Below are 9,707 nucleotides of genomic sequence, written 5' to 3'. Positions count from 1 at the left end.
ATCGATAAAATTACAGCACATCACCTACAGAAGGCCACACTACTCGGGACAGCATGAATACTACGACACTATCTTTAATTTTTATTTAGTTATCCTAGGCCCTTGGAAAGGGCCCGATAATTAAAGTACCAAATCCAGTCAATAACATCTGGTAGACTGTGGGTAAACAGCATAATAATAATATTATTGGTATTGTTGTTCACCACCTAGAGTATTTGTAGGAGGTGGTATATAAGAAAATTTGAACACACACACACACACACACACACTTTATTCCGGTCTTAAACCAGCAGAGTATACTTCTTTGTCTTTATTCTTTATCCATAACCTGGAATAGTGATAGTGAATTGTGCCATGGTATGTCATTTGTAGAAAGAATGGCCTCATGTCTATATTGTGCTGAATTTCTCACTTGGGTGACATTCACAACTACAGGATTACATCTGCAAATGGGCAAATAATTGCTATGCTCACAGCCTCATCCTGCCTCCACTAAAAAGAATTGTGAATCCTTAAGAAACACAGTCAGTGAATAGTTACGGTCAAAGTGCTTGTGTGGAGTTGTGCAAAACCTGTGTTTCTAATTAAGGGTACAAGCTTTCATTTGGTATAACAGGTAGGGGAATCAGCTAGAACTTTAGGCTGATTAGTTGGTGAAGGCCAATTTTATTTCAGAAGGGCAAATTGTAATCAATGGGCTGCAAGTCAGTGTCACAGTTATTTATCCCCCCTCCCTCGGCTATTCATGTTTGTTCTGGTGTGAATGAACAAAAGTTAACGATAACTTTCTTTCTTATAATGCATGGTGCTTTTGTTTATAATTAAACGGTAAGTTTTCTAAAGCCTGTGTGGCGTTATATAACTTACCAGTGGGACATATAAGTGAATACCAGTGGAATTCAGTGGAACATATAAGCCACTGAATCTCATTCCCTCTTCAGTCTACTGTGCCTCTCCAAAACATGTCTCTTAGGAACATATTTTCAGCAGGGATAGTGAGCTACTGAAGGAAAGGGAGATCAGTGAAAAATCTCTGCTCTCCTTTGTAGAATGCACATAGCATTAATCATGAAGTCTGCCACCTTTTTCTTTCTGACCTGATTCAGAATTTCAGAATCAGACCCTGTTACACTCCCCAGTGAGATCATCAGGAGCCTTATGGGACCTCCCTGTTAACTAGGCAAAGAGGCACCTTTTAAATGTGGTGATTCTCTTTATTTAGCAGGGAGAAAGCAACTGGCCCTATTCACCCCCAGCAAAGTACCCCTCCAGTGACTGTTGCTGGTGTTTCTTATGTTTCTTTTTAGACTGTGAGCCCTTTGGGGACAGGTGCCATCTTATTTGTTTATTTATTATTTCTCTATGTAAACCGCTTTGGACATTTTTGTGAAAAAGCGGTATAGAAATATTTGTTGTTGTAGTATAAAATTTTGCATAATTTAGAGAAGTTATTTTCCTTCTCTCATGATGCTAGAACCAGGAGTCATCCCATGAAACTGATTTCCAGGGAATTTAGGACTGGTGAAAGGAAGCAGTTTTTCACACAGTGCATAATTAATCTATGGAATTCTCTGCCATGGGATGTGATGATGGCCACCGGCTTGGATGGCTTTAAAAGGGCTTTAGACTACTTCATGGAGGACAGGTCTATCAGTGGCTACTAGTCCTGATGGCTATAGGCTACCTCCATGTTCAGAAGCAGGATGCCTACAAATGCCAGTTGCAGGGGAGCAACAGCAGGAGAGAGGGCATGCCTTCATCTCCTAGTTATGTGGCTTCCCAAGGCATCTGGTGGGCCACTGTGGGAAACAGGATGCTGGACTAGATAGGTCTTGGGTCTGACCCAGCAAGACTCTTCTTACATTCTTTTCAGGCATAAATTCACCAGGAGACTTGCTAGAAAGTGACTGGGAAAACTGCACTTGTTGAATTTCTGCCTGGATGCATCCCTCCCTAGCCCAATGTCTAGCAGAAGACCAAAGGAAAGTGTGGGTGCATGAAGCCTCATTTCTAAAGCCAATGTAATATATTAGACTGTGTAAAGTCTTTGCAGCTGATATGGTGCGGAAGTAGAGATAAGACGGGTACCTTAACTTGCAATTTCCATGCTTTTTAGAGCACAAGTAAAATGTAAAACTTCTTAACTCTCATCTTAACCAAAAGGATTTTGGATTAGTGAATCTACACAACTGTAAAGCAACAACCCTGAAATTTATATCCTGAAATTCCCCTCACCAGAAAGCTATACATGTTAGGCCACAGAAGGAGTTTCTTTGCCATCTGCAAACCTCACGTTGCTTTTGGAGCCATTTTTCAATTGGAAAAATGTGGGGGTTTTCCCCATCAAAATGTCAGTCGTCTCCCCAGGTTCTCAAACAATCTTGCTTTTTTTCTATACTTGATGGGGACTGAGACAGCGGGGGAGCTGAGAGACTGACACTTGCTGATCCTGAAGGCAGCTTTTCGCCCCCTGAGGGAAACAGGCATTTGGCTCCTGGTGAACTTTTTTCTTTAGGAGCCAAAGGGACATTGTTGTATCCTATCTAGCAGTCCCCCCTTTATATTTTGTTAATTAGAAGTTTGTCCCGAGGGGGATCCTGTAGAGAGTGTGAGGGGTGGAGTCAGAAAGGAAAAGAGAGGGGAAGGAGAAGGAGAAAAATGGACTCGTCTCTCCATAGTTAAACAAACATAAGATTGCTTTGTATTTTTGAGAGAAGCAGCTACAAAACAGACGTGTTTGCCAGAGTTCCTCGCAGCTCCCATTTCATCCCTCTCCCCATTTCATTTTGAGGCTGGGACAGCTTTGTCTATCCATGCCACTTCTGCCCCCTTGCTCTCTTGTTGCCACCCTCTTGTCGCTCCTCTGTCTCCTTTTCTCCCTCATCCTCCCCTCTCCCTCTCCCCTCTCCATCCCATTCTGAAGCCCCTACGATGACATGGCTCATTGATGCATCCATCTCATTAGCATTTCAGCAGCTTGGCTCTGGAGTTTCAGAGACTATCCATCATGAGAAAACTGAAGAATGTGCCCCATTTGCATGTTGCTGTGCCAGAAGACATCTCCCCCCGCCCCGCCACCCCGCAAGCTGGTCATTGTGCAATTTCCCTCCAGGCCGGTTCAACTTTCCCATGAAGTCTCAGAAATCATATTGGAGAGTTTGCAGCTCTGTTGTGAACATGCTCCAAAGGCTTGTTTTTGTTGTTGCATTTCTTTTTTTAAAAGGACCAGTTTCATGGTTTCACAGTTACTCATATCACAAGAATAATCCATAATGTGTTTGGGCTGGATTTTTGGCATGAAAATCAATGGATATCTGAGATTACTCAAGCAGTGTTGAGGGAGGGAGGGAGAAAGAAAGTAGTGACAATGAATGGGCATGGTCAGGTTTGGAGCACCACCATAAGTTATTGCAACGTTCTTCACTGTAAGGCCCAGGGGCCAGTGGTAGCCCCACCGACCCTAAGTGTGCCCCCCCCGACTAATTGTTTATTGAGCTTGTGTGAAGCTTCTGCCAAAGCTGAATATTCTACACAGTCCCACCTCTGGCACTGTGCAGAGGTGAGCTCACCTCTCCCACTGGTCAGTGTTCTGCTTTGCCCAGTGCCGGTGAGGCTCCTTTAAGAAGTTCGAGCCCCAATACCATATTGGAAGGTGTGCATAGAGTGCTGGGAAAGTTAGCCCTTCCCAGTGCTTTCCCAGTAGAGCTCTTCAAAGAGAGCATCCCCTGCTAACTGAGCAAAGAGGCATCTTTTTAAAGTGGTGATTCTCTTTATTGAGCAGGGGGAGAGCAACTGACCCTATCCGTCCCCAGCACAGCATCCCTCCAGTGGCTGTTGCTGGTGTCTATCTTACATTTCTTGTTTAAATTGTGAGCCTTTATGCAGGACACTGAGCCATTTCATTCATTCATTCATTCATTCATTCCAGGCCAGCTTGGCTTTGGCCTCCTGGCTGGTTTTGGGTTGCAGCCCCCGTGGTCCCTGGACGCAGTGGCCAATGGCCAGGGATTGTGAGAGTTGTGGGCCAGTCTGCGGGGGTGGGGTGGGGAGGTTCAGCAGCCCCAATTTATATCTATCTAAACTATTTTGGGGAATTTGTATTAAATTGTCACATTCACATGTTTGTCACATTGTCACTCCCTCTTTCTTAAAAATCCGCCCCTGCCCCAGCACTGAGAAAAGCACAGTACTGTGTGGAGGTCAGCAATTTATTTATTTATTAGCAAAGTGGCCCCTGCTTGAAAAATAGTGAAGATCCACTGAGTTATTGTATAATAAAAAAGGACAATGTGTAGTGGGTGTCATGTTCTCCCTCCCCTCCCAACTATATGTGACTTGGCAGTGCCCATTGGCCTCCTTGTAAGGTACAGTTTGGGCCTCAGTCTGGCTCATATACACTGGTTCTCTTTTGAGTAAGGGAAGAAGAGATTGGTCCAGGCAGCAGATTTTGAGAGGCACCAGTTTCTGAGTCTCAAGGGCTAGTCTCACGATCAAACTCCCCAGTGGCTAGGGTGGGCGGCAGGCAGGGTTGGACCTACCTTCCCCCCACATTAGGGTGGCCTCCAGGAATCCCATAATGCACCGCACAGTGAGCGTGGTGCATTGGGGGATTCCCTCGTGAGTCAGGAGCTCTAGGTCCATGCAGCCCGAGCACAAACAGGATCCCAGCCTCAGGGTGGATTGTGCGCTTATGCCCTCTAACCCTGGTAAAAGGCTGGGCTTCAAACTGGAGTTCGTGGCCGAGTCAGCACCAGGATCGGGCTTAATCCTAGCATTGCACATAAGGAGGTGGGCTGCCCTAGCCTGGGTTGGGCTGCTTGTGTAAATCGTAGGGATGTGCATGGAACCGGCTGGCCTGGTTCAGTTAACGTCCAGCTGGACTCGAACCCGACCGGGCCAGTTCAGTCCGGCACCCACCCCAACCCCCCCTCCCCCCCACCGGAAAACATTCTTCAATTGCATTGTAGTTCAACTGAATTGCAACTGCCAGTCCACTTGTTTAAGAAATGACACCCCAGGGAAAGATGTGCAAATTCATGGAGCACACATTTCCTCATCACATAAAGGGGGCTGGTTGGATGAAGCATCATCTGAATCAGCTCTTTGCCTCTCCAGTGAGAATGCAAACTTCAGAGAATGTAGAACAGTACTCTATGTGATGCACTTATGCCACTTTTGTGGATAACTGGAAACTGCTATACATCCAGATGCCGTACATGGAATGCCAAATGCCTTATATGCGTAGCAAAATGTCGTTCAGGCCCAAGCTGATATATAGATGAGGCCTGAGTTGTCTCTGAGAAGAACATGAGTCATAACACATGTAGGCTCTTGTTTATTCTATACTACAGTATATACAGATAGAACAGATTAGACAAATTCATAGTGGATGACTCAATGGCCACTAGCCATGATGACCTCCACACTCAAGACGCAGTATACAATGCCAGATGCCGGCGTATACCACAAAACCATTTTTTAACACTCCAGGAAAATGCAACTTTTAAAAGATGCTTATGGTATATATTCAGGGCCAGTCATGAAAAAGTCAAATAATGCCACTGGATGTATGAACAGCACAGAACAGAAGTTGCTGTAAATGTAAATACCTCCTTCCTATGAACTCACCCCTACCCTAAGTGCTGTGAAGCAGGAGTAAATGGCCATTGGGAAAACCTCCAGGAGCTTCTTCCCAGCCTCAGCAATGGGCAGATGTGCCATACTTCTCTGTTGGCAAAAAGGGATGCAGTAATTAAGGAAGCTCCTTGTACAACATCCAAAGGGCTTTTGGAACTGCCATGACACACCAGTGCCATTGAAATAAAATCAATGGGGCTGCAAAGCAGGCTGCATTTTTTGAGTAGGGCTGCCCATTTTAAGGAATGTTGTGCCCAGGGAGACGCATCAAGAGACCTCTTTGGTTGCTTTTCACTCACAGCTACAGGCCCAGCTTTCTTGAAAAACCTTTCTGATCACTGGAGGACTTTTATTGTTGTTGTTTAGATCTGCTTACTGATATAATTCATTTTTTTTCTTTTTTACTAGTTCAATGTCTTGGATTATTGTTGCTGTCATGCATTTTATTTATTATATTTTTAGTATGTAGTTTCGAAAACAGGTTTCCAAAGCAGCTTACAATTTTAAAACAATCCAGTTCAAAACCTATGATACAATGTAACACTGAAATATACAATCTATATAAGAGCAACAAGAGTGACAGAAATATAAAGCAACAGATATTAACGTCAATACTTGGAGCATGCTCTGGTCTAGACCAGGTGTGGCAACCTGAGGCTCTCCAACTGTTGTTGGACTACAACTCCCATCATCTCCCATAAATTTCAGCTGGGAGTGATGGGAATTGTAGTCATAGGAACATAGGAAACTGCCATATACCGAGTCAGACCATTGATCTATCTAGCTCAGTATGGTCTTCACAGACTGTCAGTGGCTTCTCCAAGGTTGCAGGCAGGAATCTCTCCAGCTTGATCTTGGAGAAGCCAGGGAGGGAACTTGAAACCTTCTGCTCTCCCTAGAGTAGTGGCTCCATCCCCTGAGGGGAATATCTTACAGTGCTCACACATCAGGTCTCCCATTCATATGCAACCAGGGCGGACCCTGCTTAACTAAAGGGATAAGTCATGCGTGTCCCCTTTTCCCAGACCATAGACACTTGTTAACAAAAGGTCCTTCATTCTCTTAAAAAAACTCTAGTTGGCTGGCCAGACAAATCTGTCTTGAAAGGAAGTTCTAGCATTTTGTCGAGGAAGGTCGCTGGGGCGGACACAGCAGCAGCATCTTCCACCGACCTGTGAAGTGGCGGGCTTCAGCTCCTCCTTCTCCTCCAATAGCCGGTGCTCTCCAGGCCCAAGGGACAAGGCGGGAGACAGGCTGACTGATCCACCTTTTGATCCCACTGGCTGCCGCGCCAGGTAGGAAGAGGCTGCTGCAGCTGAAGAGGAAGCTGCTGTTCTTGGTGCTCTTGGAGCCTTGCCAAGATCAATTCACTTCACCATCTTATGATGACCACCCTGGTGCCATAAGAAAATAATCCATATTTCAAGATCCCTTGCTTTCCGGACACAACTCCCTTGGGAACAGAACTTCCGTTGCACTGAAAATAATCTTAGTAGTATAACTGAACATGAGGCAAGATTAACAACATTAGTGGTGGAGAATTCAACTTTACTTTTCTTGATGAAGGGATATTCTCAAGAAGCACTTGCGATGGCACAAAGCGCTCCCTCGGGTCTCTCCTTTCTATGCTGTCAAATGCAACGACAGCATAGCCATAGTGAAGACTCTTGCTGCTCTTGGGGCAGGATTTTGATTGTGCCCGTAAAACTGAAATACAGCTGGTCCAGAGTATTGGTGTGCCTCCAGAGAGTATAATATATGCAAATCCATGCAAACAAGTACCTCAAATTAAGCATGCTGCAAATAATGGTGTGCAGATGATGACTTTTGATAGTGACTTTGAGCTGATGAAAGTTGCAGGAGCCCATCCAAAAGCAAAGCTGATCTTCTTGCACATTGCAACAGATGACTCAGAAGCAGTTTGTCACCTGACTGTTAAATTTGAAGCCACACTCAGAACCAGTAGGTTGCTGCTTGAGTGGGCAAAAGAACTTCATATTGACATTTATTGGAGTCAGTTTCCACGTTGGAAGTGGCTGTATAGAGCCAGATACCTTTGTGCAAGCTATTTCTGATGCCCGTTGTGTCTTTGATATGGGAGCTGAGTTTGGTTTCAGTATGTACCTGCTTGATATTGGTGGTGGCTTCCCTGGCTCTGAAGATGTGAAACTTAAATGTGAAGAGATAACAAATGTAATCAACCCGGCATTGGACAGAAATTTTCCTTCTGATTCTGGAATGAGAATGATTGCAGAGCCTGGAAGATTCTATGTTGCATCGGCTTTTATCCTGGCTGTTAACATAATTGCAAAGAACGTCATAATAAAGGAGCAGACTGGTTCTGATGAAGAAGAAGAAGCTAATGAGAAAACCCTTATGTACTATGTGAATGCTGAAGTATATGGATCTTTTAACTGCATCCTGTATGATCATGCACATGTTAAACCAGTTTTGCAAAAGAGACCAAAACCAGATGACAGATACTATTCCTGCAGTATATGGGGACCAACTTGTGATGGCCTAGATCGCATAGTTGAGCGCTGTAGCATGCCGGAACTGCAGGTTGGGGATTGGATGCTCTTTAAGAACATGGGTGCTTATACCGTGGCAGCATTCAACGTATTCAAGGGATTCCAGAGTATTCAATGGATTCCAGAGGCCAACGATACACTATGTAATGTCAAGGCCAGCATGGCAATTGATGGGGCAGGTAAGGGAGCAAGGTTTTTGAGCAGAAGTGGAAGAGCAGGATGTCACCTTGCCACTTCCTTGTGCCTGGAAAAGTGGAATTGAACACCAGCTAGCAACTTGTGCTTCAGCCAGCATTCATGTATAGATATGGTTTTAGCTAACTTGCAACTTTAGGATTTTTTTTTAAGGTGTTGGGGACCATTAACTTAATTCTTGCTAGAATTTTTAAATGTTTGAAAGACTAGGATCTGCATTAATGGAATGGAATAGACAACTAGGGAACAGGGAGGTCACACGTATCTGTGTTCCTATGGAAACTATTTGAATATTGTTTTATATGGATTTTTATTCACTTCAAGTATGCTACTAAAAACTGATTTTTGTCTGTCAAATAAGCATTTGTAGCTTATATATTTGGCAGAAAGTAGTATTGTGACCTGACTGTTTTACAATAGTCTATTGGAGGAAAAAGAAAGGAAAGAAGGAAGGAAGTTCTAGAGGGAGGATACCACTACAACGAAGACCCTTACTATAGGATGCAGTTATAGCTGCAGTGTGAGAAATCTGTGTGTACATTACAGCACCTGAAATGGCATCACAGGACTGGGCTTGTTCGTTTAACAGCAAATCTAAGAGGCTAAGTTACACAAAAACTTTTAAAGACAACTGGAGCATGGAATTTCATTAGGGCTGTCAAGGAATTAGAATAATTGTTTTCCTTTAATCAGTTCATTGATCAATTAAGCTGTTCAATTTATTAAGCAGGCATATTACCAAGACAGCAGCAAAGGTGTTTTTTGAGTAAGGTTTACCTAAAGTAGTCAATATTGGGCTTCACTGTTTGCAATGAAGAGAGCCCCCTTTTTGGAAAGGTTGGGGACAAGGATGAAGTGTTTGCCCAACGTGTTGGCAGTGATGATGCTCTAGTATTTACTGTTGCTGGGCATGATTTTTTCTGTTGGCTACACAATGTGACACTAGAGTGAGAGGAGGAAGCGTTTCTTTCACTCTGATTTGGATTCATCATGACACTATGTAGCCAGTCAGATCTGACTACATGATGACATCACAAAGCCAATTCACACTGAGGGCAGGGCACACCTCCTTAGTGTAATCCTCATGGCAATGCCATCTAACCCCTGATACCTTGGCAAAGAGGCACCTTTTAATGTGGTGATTCTCTTTATTTAGCAGGGGGAGAGTAACTGGCCCTGTCCACCCCCAGCACATCATCCCTCCAGTGACTGTTGCTGGTTTCTATCTTATGTTTCTTTTTAGATTGCGAGCCCTTCGGGGACAGGGATCCATCTTATTTATTTATCATTTCTCTGTGTAAACCACCCTAAGCCTTTTTTGGAAGGGCGGTATAGAAATCGAAT

The 9,707-nt window shown here is 44.1% G+C and overlaps 1 pseudogene; it reads left to right on the top strand.

The window, feature by feature from the left end:
- The first annotated feature begins 7,219 nt into the window (after nt 1–7,219).
- On the top strand, nt 7,220–8,473 carry LOC128351069 (ornithine decarboxylase-like; annotated as a pseudogene).
- Nucleotides 8,474–9,707: the final 1,234 nt, after the last annotated feature.

This window comes from Hemicordylus capensis, chromosome 3, assembly GCF_027244095.1.
Source record: "Hemicordylus capensis ecotype Gifberg chromosome 3, rHemCap1.1.pri, whole genome shotgun sequence".
Taxonomy (NCBI): Eukaryota; Metazoa; Chordata; class Lepidosauria; order Squamata; family Cordylidae; genus Hemicordylus; species Hemicordylus capensis.
This window is presented reverse-complemented; position numbering and strand designations above follow the sequence as displayed.